This window comes from Pteropus vampyrus, unplaced genomic scaffold (assembly GCF_000151845.1).
Source record: "Pteropus vampyrus isolate Shadow unplaced genomic scaffold, Pvam_2.0 Scaffold141, whole genome shotgun sequence".
NCBI lineage: Eukaryota > Metazoa > Chordata > Mammalia > Chiroptera > Pteropodidae > Pteropus > Pteropus vampyrus.
The window spans coordinates 4,123,647-4,133,029 of record NW_011888922.1 but is presented as its reverse complement, the minus strand read 5'-3'; the positions used below and the strand labels follow the sequence as shown (position 1 = coordinate 4,133,029).

Sequence of the window (9,383 nt, the reverse complement as noted above, 5' to 3'; positions counted from 1 at the left end):
GATCGATCAACAGATAAGCAGATCCAAGACATTACGTGATTCTTCCAAGGCCAAACAGCTAATAGGGATGGAAGGAGGATTTGAACCCAGGGTGGCCAAGCCTATAGCCCAGTCCTTCCACAGCACCAGCCCCAGAGGGACAATCTGCCCATGTTTCTGCAGCCTTCCATGTCTATGTCAGCCACAGCATCTGTGTCACTGTAAATTGCACCTCGAAGGGCCAAACTCAATATTTTGGTTGGCACCAGGGGAGCAAGGACATGGACTGGGGCCAAGAACCCTGGGAGGGAAAAGGGAACCCCCCTGCCACAACAAGCACAGGGTTGAGGTTGATGGAGATCTGACCTTCTCTAGCGGTCTGCCAGGGCCTCAAGGAAGGGGGCAGGGCACCCACGTGCAAGAGAGGCCACTCCCCTTCTCCTTGGCTATGACTGCCCTCTCTGGGACCTCAACCCCAGTCCAGGCCTGGGGCTAATAAGCTGAGGCTGAGCTCAGCTACCAAGAGGCTAAGTGACCTCCATAAGCCTTTGGCTTCAGCCGTCTCATCTGTATCATGGAAGGGTCTGAACACCACCAGATGATCTCCAAGGGCCCTTCTGGCACTCAGCTTCTAAAACACTTTAACCACCTACTCTCTCCTCATGCCCTAGAGAAAAGCTGAGATGGGCTGGCACAGGAAGGAGGGAAGGACAATCCCACAGTCCTTGCCTAGTCTGAGGGGAAGAATCCTCTACGTTCCTAAAACTAATGCCTGGGAGCCTAAGCCTGCTACGGATGGGAGTGATTAAAATGAGGATGAAAGCTGAAGGCCTACAACATGTTTGGAGGCCTGGTCATCCTGAGCCCCAGGCCAGGGCTCTGCCCTTACCCAGGTGTCGCCACCATCTTTGACAGGGACAAAGGTACAAGGAGTCACAGCCTGGATAACTCACAATGACCCCTTACTTCACTTAGAGTAAAGCTCAAGGCATAAAAGGCTATAGTCACTTCTCCCATGATGCTTGGGAACATGGCCTTGGAGCAAGACCAGGGCTTCCCTGTGGTCCTTCCTAGCTGCCTTGCCCATCCCCTGCTCCCAGTGCAGGTGTGCCTGGGAAGCAACCGTAGCTCTGGGCCCCTCTGCCCATCCTTCAGGCCTGCAAACTCCTCAGCTTAGATGGCCCTTCTTCCAGGAAACCCTCCCTGCCTGAGTCAAGGTCTTCTGGACCCACAGCTCCTGTGCTTTCTCAGGTCCTGGAACTGATGACGGCACAGAGGCTTCATGGAGAGGGCAGAATCTAAGTGGAATTCAGAAATAAGAGAGGTTCGTAGCACAAAGGGAAGAAGGGGGCTCTATGTGAAAGAACCTGGTGGCAGAGCCTCTCCCAGGGCCAAGGGCTCCAGCCAGAAAGTTAACCCATGTGGGTTCCATTTGGTGTGTGTATGGGGGGTCTGCTGCCAACAGGATCCTCCCCATCCTCTGGGGGCTCAGGGGTAGCAGGGAAGCCCCCAAGCATCTCACCAGGTGGGCTGTTTCCCCAAACTAACAATCTAACACAAACCAACAAGATAAATCCCTGGCCTCAGGACAGAGGCTGGAGGTCGGGGGACAGGGGTAATTCTGGGACTTCACATTCTTTGAGGCTTGAAAAGCCCAGAGAAATGTGGGACCAACCAGCTGCAGGCCCCACCCTGCCACCATCCAGCACAGCCTTCTACACTTCACTTTTGAGGAGTGCTCACAGATTTACTATCTTTTCATCATGTGAGCCTCACCGGATGGCTTAAATTGAGAGACCTGAGCTGCCACCACCACACTGTGGCCCCGAGCACGTCACTCCACTTCACTGGGCCTCAGAGAAAGCTCTAGATTCTAATGAAATCAGCAGAGAAGGAAGACAGACGCAGGGCAGGAAGGAAATCGCTGAGGCAGCTGCCAGAGGGGAGAGGCTGGGAGAGACGGTGCCAGGAGGAAAGCCTGGGAGGTAAAAAGACAAGGTAGGCCAGCACTACATCCCCATGTCATGCGTGCTCATTTTGGGGGAAAAAGTTACTCAGTGGCCAAGGCTGGGGCTCAGCAGGAGCCCTCAAAGAATCAATCGTGTCATAATTAGTCATTATTAATCTCTTTCCACAGTGGTGTCAGAGCCTCCTGTTTACCTAACACTTCTGTCCAGAGACCTCTGATTGCTCTTCCACCAGGGAGCAGGCCAAGGCTGACGGCATCACCGAGCAGGCTCGCTTCGCCCCAGTCATGAGTTCTCCAGTTCCCTTGCCCCTCCTGGCTGCTCTCCTGTAGGAAATGCTCCCTGCTTTTCCCTGGGAACTATGGCCTCTGGAACCATCTGTCCCATATCTAAGGCTCTTTAGATGATTCAGTAAATGTTTAAGAAACATCCACTGTGTGCCAGGCACTGCTGGGAGCCAAAGAGAATCACAGAGAATCAGATATGGACCTTCCTTTTAAGGGGACAATCTTATCACAGCAACAGCAGCTACAATTATAACCACATGCCCCGTATTTCACAGTTGATAAAGAGCCTCCCCACATACTGGCTCGTTGAAGCATCTTGCCAACTCCACAGGTAAGTATCAGATCCCTGTTTTACAGATGAGGCAGGAGGCTAGTGGAGGTCAAGACAGGTCTTCTGAGCCACATTCTCAGTTAAGACCATTGGGGGACAGACCAGCATGTCTGGGGCTACAGGCTGGACAGAAGCCAGGCTCAGGACCCTGCCCAGTGTGGCTTTGGGTTCTCCTGGCACAGAAAGGACCTCTCTTTCCCAAGTCAGGGCTATGAGCTTGGGCTGAATAGTCACCAGGTGTGACCTGTTCTTGCCCACAAGAGCAGAGCTTAGCATCTCAGACTCAAAATCTCCAGCTGCAAACTCTCTAAACAAGAGTCTTAGAATCACCTCACCCAAGACTCACACAACATGGAATCCTGGTGCAATCCAACAGAGATCTTAGAACTATCCCTGGATTTCAGACAATTAAAGCTATCGAATGTCAGCACCAGGAAAGACCTGGAGGCATTCCATCCAGCCTCCCTTCCCATGCAGAAATCTCTAGTATGGTTGCTATTGGTGTTTCCCCAGCAGAGTGGCCTGTATAGGCTTGCACTGGCTTGCATACTCTCAGTGATGCGCCCCTCCCTCCCTGGAGGCCTGAGTGGTTCACACCTTAAGTCAGGACTATAAGAGGACCCTCCTAAGAGGAGCTGCCTGTCCCCTGCCCCCCAAAACACCCCAAGATTAATACTGACAGTGTCCTCCTGGAGCAGAAAGGGTGAGCAAATATCCCCAGTGCCTCTGGCGGGGCCTCTGGCTGGGCCTTGAGGCCAGCCCAGGACCTGGTGAGCCGGGAGACTTTCTTAGTCGTTTTACCCTGGGCTGACACCCTAGCCCCTCCCAGGAGCCCAGGGATTCTGTCAGGCTGGCTTTTTCCAATGCCTCTGCCTGAGTCCCTGGGAAGGGGGGCCACCTGACTGAGAGGAGGAGGAGGAAGTTGAGTCTGGCAGAGACTTGCACTAAGCAAACTTGTCTCTGACTAGTTTTTGCCCCCTGGGGGAATGGAAAGCAATGATTTATTTTATTTATTATGTAAAATAGTGGAGTTATTATACAAACAGGCTTGCCAAACAAGCCTTAGGGTGGGAAGCGAAGCCAGTCTTACCATTTAAGAAGGCTTTCTCTTGCTTCCTTCCACTCACACCTACCTGTCTCACCTCACTTCCCCCTCCCTCCTCACACTGCTGTGCTCCAAGCACACCACACTACCTACCCTCCCACTGCCTTGCCTCTGCTCATGCTGGGCCCTCTATCAGGAAAGCCCTCCCCACCACCCCAATGCACATCCCATCAGGACCCTGTGCAAAGCTTGGTCTGACGCCCCCATGGAAGCCCACTGCTTCTTCCCTTTGTGTTCGCATCATCTGTCAGAACTCGTGAGACATGATCACAGGCCTCTGCGCACAGTAATTATCCGCTTTCATGGCTGCCTTGCCCACCATGCTGAGAGCTTCCCCAGGCAGAAACTTCTGATACACTCAGCCAAGCTTTTCTGAAGAGCCACAGTGTCTGTGGCCCTGCACTGGACACAAGATATCCCAGGCCCAGTCCCCGCTAGAGTCACTGGGGAGGAGACCTGTGTCCCTGCACTGGGCCAGCACCAAGGAGGCGCCCATTTATTTCTCACTCAGAAAAGCTTGTTAAATATGTAAAAGAAGGAAAGAAGGAACTGATCAGAGCCTCTTAAACCACACAACTGCAGAGGCACTTCTGAGCCTGCTCTGAATTCTGCCTCTGAATAATAATCAGCCTTTCCCTATTTACAGGAAAATTAAGTTGCTAAAAAAAGTCTCAATTAAGTATTTTCTTCCACGATTTTTTCTTAAACCTCTGATATCTGCTTGCATATTTTTGTCCCTGGCCTAGTATAAGATGACCTCAGATTTAGCAAAGAATGCTGATCTCCTCACCGTCATTTCCATCTCCCTTCACTGTGGTATTCTGGGAAAAGTGGTAGCCCCTCTATTTCCAGGCAAGGCTGAGAACCTGGGGCCTAAACTTTTCTTCCTCTCTTTCAAATTTCCAGGTTTCCTTTTGGTAACCAAAGAAAACCAGCCTTGCTCGAATGCTGAGGAAGACAGTCCCAGGAGTTGGTGGCCAGCACACCTTGAAGATTCATGCCAATTCCACCATTTGCTATTCATTCCTTTGGCTGAAGTGTCACTTTTTCTAGGATTCAGTCTTAAAACACAAATCTCTCCCTGGAAATGAGAGCCCATTAAACCCCCAAACTGGAGGGCAAGGAAACTTAGTTCAGTTCTTGGCTCTAGAGAGGCGGTAAATCATAGGGGTTGGGATGTGTACCCAAGAGCCAACCTGTCTGGGTCTGAAACCCAGTTCTCCCATTTACTAACGGAGTAGACTCCTTGATGCCTCTATACCTCAGTCCCCTTATCTGTAAAGTGGAGATAATAATAGCTCCAACCTCATGGGCTATTGTGAAGATTAAATGAGCTCATCCATGTGAGGTGCTTAGATTAGTACCAGGTACACTGGAGTAAGCAACAGACAACTCTACTCAGAGCTTCAGGTTTTTTTCCTTGTCTGTAAAATGGGACAATAATCCCTGTTTCTCATAGGTTTGTTTTTTTGTTTTGTTTTGTTTTTTTGGTAAACTGTAGGGTGCTGCCCCCATGGTTAAGAAAGACATTATTTTAGACCTCAGTGGTCTGCTCTATGCGGCTTGTCTCTAATTCCTTTCTCCCCGCCTCTCTCTCTTCTTTTTTCTTTACCTGGAAGAAGGTACCAGTGGCAGTGAGCTAGGCTCCCAGAAGGTGTCCTGTCCACGGAGTTGGTGATGTCACTTCACCGGGAGAGCTGCGGGGGCAGGGGGACAAACCCAGTCAGATTACTTATCAGTTCACCCTGTCTTCTCCCCTCCCACTTGAGACTTAGTGAGCCTGTGCCCATGTTGTGTTGGATGTGGGGCCCAGGGATGGGTCATATCTAGTTCCTGCCCTAGAAAAATTGCCAAGCTAGTGGGTGAGCTGTGTGCATGAGCTGTGGGCTATGACACCCCATACATGCAATCCCACCTCTACACATGCTGCCCATAAACCAGCCCCAACCCCAAACCCAGTATAACCTGCTCTTGAACCACTCTTACCCCCTCTACCCCAGAGCCCATGGAAACATGATCCAAAGCCCAGCCACCCTGGGGCAAGACCTGGGGCTGTGCCCAGCTCCTGGGGGGCAGAGGTCCTTTTGTGCTGCCCAGGGAATTGCTTCTCCGACAAACCAGCTGTTCTAAAGCAGCCGCTGAGGAAGGGCCAATGGGCTGGAGGCGGGATCTGGGGCACCACAATTATGTGGCTGACTTCTGACTCATGCACTGCCTCCCCTATCACCAGCTCTTATAACCTGAAGGGCAGCCCTCCTGCCCAGGAACTGGGAGGAGAGATGGTGCCAACGGGCCACGGGGAGAGAAGGAGAGGGGAGGGGGCTCTAGGCCAGACTGCAGGCTTCAGAGGATACTGCCACATTGCCTACTAAGGGACATAAGCTGGCAGGGCCAGGGACATAAGCTGGCAGATGGCAGGGTCACCTGGAGTGTCGGAGGCAGAGCCAGGGCTGGAACCCAGGTCTTCTGGGGCCCTGTAGACCCAGGGCAGTGGTGGCTCAGGCCTGGTGTCCAGCCCAAGCCCATGCCAGTGAGAACTCTCTCCAACTCGATTGGGCACTGGAGCCATACACCAGCAAGAAACACACAACTCAGACTCAGCCTTGGATGGGAATGAGGCAGAGCTGGGCTCAGAGATAGCTTGGAAATGACATCCAGCTACTGAAAAACAGACTCCTGAAGCACCCGCAGGCCTGTCTCCCTCCACCTCCAGTCCCCAGGTTTCTCACAGGGCCCTGAATGTACTGCACTTTACAGTTTACGAAACACACTTATTTCCTTCATCTTCCACAGTGATCTTAAGGCCTAAATGACAGAGAGAATATAAATAGAACAGGGCTTCTCAAACTTTAACATGTCAACAAATCACCTAGAGATCTCACTGAAATGCAGTCTGACTCAGTACTTCTAGGCTGGGGTCTGGGACTCTACACTTTGGACAGGCTACTGGGTGATGCCGATGCTACAGGCACAGGGACCACAGTCTGAGTAGGAAGACCATCAATGTCTTGTTAACAGCATGGCCGCTGGGGTCAAACTGCCCAAGTTAGAATCTTGGCTCTTACTATGTGACCTTAGGCAAGTTACTGAACCTCCCTGTGCCTCAATCACCTTATGTATAAGACAATAATAAAAAACTTATCCCATAGGGTTGATGTGAGGATTAAATTATGTAAAATGCCTAAAGTGATTATTATTTCCAACTTTTAAATGGAGCCTCTGAGAGGCAGACACACCCAGAAAGGTGGCAGAGCTAGAATTCAAACCCAATTCTCTTAATGTAAATCCTGCAATATCAAGCTGCCACAAAATGTCACAGCCAGAAAGCCCTCCCCCAACTAGACAGACATGGATATTGAGACCCAGAGAGGGGCAGGGAACTGACAAGGTCACCAGAAAGTTGGTGTCAGAAATCCAAGCCTATGACTCTATGGCTCCAAGCCTGGCGCTCTTTTGATCATACCTCACTGTCTGGCAAGGAAGAGAAAGTGTCACAAATTTGCCCTGGGGGATCCTGGCTCTGCTGTCAGCCCCTACCTGGAAACTGGATATGGGAATGAATGGATGTGGAGGCTGCCCCATGCCCATGGCAGCCCAAGCTCCATGTTCTTGCAGAGCCCTGCCTGCCGAGCTGGGTGAAGAGAACAGTCTAGCATCCTCCTTCCATCTCCTTCCCCTCCTAGTCTATGTCACTGCTCAGTCTCAGGTCACCCAGCTGGGGTCCCAGGCAGAGGGTGGCACAGCCTGGGCCTGCCAGGCCTTCAGCCCCCACCTTGACTTCCCAGCACGGGGCCAGTGGAAGCCTGTGAGTCACTTAAAGGAAGTGCTCAGTCCCAAACAGGAAGTGGCTCTTCAAACAGAAACCCCCTGCAGGATCTCCCCAGGGCCCTGGGACAAGTGGCCTGGGTAGCAGAGTTTGATGAAGGAAGGGAAGCAGATTGGGATATAGCAGCACTTATTCAGATTTTATCTGAAACTCAAACACAATACGCATCCTCTGCATTGTGAAACCTGGTCAGGGGGCTTTTCTACTCTGTAATCTCAGGTGCATCAGTACCCTTCTCTGAGCCCCAGTTCCCTCATCTGTAGGATGATGAGAATGCATACAAGACTATTATGGCCTGGCATTCTATGATAAAATGAAGAATTGGACGAAGTGAATATAGGTTTTAAATAAATGAACAAATGCATATATGAATGAAATGAATGAATGAATGCAGATACCTAGATTTAGATCCCAGCTGCTGGGAGAGACTCCAAACTGGAATAAGCAGGTTGGAAATTGTTATCTTGTTTTTTTTTTTTATTCATCTTTCCTAAATGTACATATAGCTTATATTTATTACAATGTTTACTATTAGAAGGATTTTGGGTCTTTATTTACAAATTTGGTGATATTTTTAGGACCAGGAATATGCCATTGAAACTTAACTCTTATTTATACCAACTAGCCTATGATGAAATTGGTTTTGCCATTTGCTGTTTCACTTAAAGTCGCAATTTCCAAGAATCTATCGATGATGTTAAATGAGGACTCACTGTATGCATTTCCCAGTAATGTGAAGCATCTTTTTTTTTTTTTTTTTTTTGGCTTTTCTCCCTGGTCCAATTTGTGGTTCTGAAAGTGCTTATGAATTAGTGTGGTATTCACAATGAATGCGCATGGTGGCTGAGGAACACCTTACAGTATAGTAGTCCCCCCTTCTCCGCAGTTTCGCTCTCCGTAGTTTGTTACCTGTGGTCAACCATGATCCAAAATTACTAAATAAAAAAATTCCAGAAATATACATTTCATAAGCTTTAAATTGCACTCCATTTTGAGCAGCATGATGAAACCTCACAGCATACCACTCCGTCCAGCCCAGGACACAAATCACCCCTTTGTCCACGCCTTGTCCACACTGTGTACCCTCCCTACCCTTAGTCACTTAGTAGCCATCTAGTTATCAAATTGACTATCATGGTATCACAGTGCTTGTGACCCTGATTTTACTTAATAATGGCCCCACAGTGCAAGGACAGTGATGCTGGTAATTCAGATGAGTCGGAAGTAAAAAGGTGAACGTTTCAACTTAAAAGAAATAAAACATTTATGCTGCTTTGAGCTAGTTTGCCGAGAGACCACATTCACATAACTTTTCTTCCAATAGATTGTTACAATTGTCCTATTTTATTATTAGTTATTGTTATTAATCTCTTACTGTGCCTAATTTATAAATTAAACTTTATCATAAGTGTACAGTGTATAAGGAAAAAACAGAGTATATATAGTTGACCCTGAACGATATAGGTTTGAACTGGGCAGGTCCACTTATATGCAAATTTGAAAAAAATCCTATAAGTGGACCCACTCAGTTCAAATTTGTGTTGTTCAAGGATCAACTTAAGTTATACAAAGATTTTCGACTTTACAGGGGTCAGCGTTCCTAACCCCCAAGTTGTTCAAGAGTCAGTTGTATAGGGTTTGGTATTATCTGTAGTTTCAGGCACCCACTGGGGGTCTCAGAAATTATCCCCTGTGGATAAGGGGAGACTACTGTATTTAAAAAATTCATATTACTCAAATCAATGTAACACGAAGCACGATAGTAATTATTTACATTGGCAACTAGATAAAATATTAAATATTAAAACTGTCAATAGTTTCATATTTATAAAATCTTCAAAAATTTGAATTTAATCTCTAAATAATTTCATTTCAAAATCTGATATTA

At 48.7% G+C, this 9,383-nt stretch overlaps 1 protein-coding gene across 12 annotated transcripts in view; it reads right to left on the bottom strand.

Moving 5' to 3' along the window:
* The window catches only part of GDPD5 (glycerophosphodiester phosphodiesterase domain containing 5), an 87,007-nt gene that overhangs the window by 47,846 nt on the left and 29,778 nt on the right, over nt 1-9,383 (bottom strand). For 7 of the 12 annotated variants that reach the window (XM_023535525.1, XM_011368413.2, XM_011368414.2 and 4 more), the window contains exon 2: nt 5,282-5,366. The exons of 2 other annotated variants lie outside the window; for them this stretch is intronic. The gene's annotated coding sequence lies outside the window, so the exon portion shown is untranslated. Of the gene's footprint in view, nt 1-5,281; nt 5,367-5,655; nt 5,801-9,383 lie in introns of those variants that run through there. 3 more of the 12 variants (XM_011368409.2, XM_023535523.1, XM_011368411.2) reach the window with 2 other exon arrangements.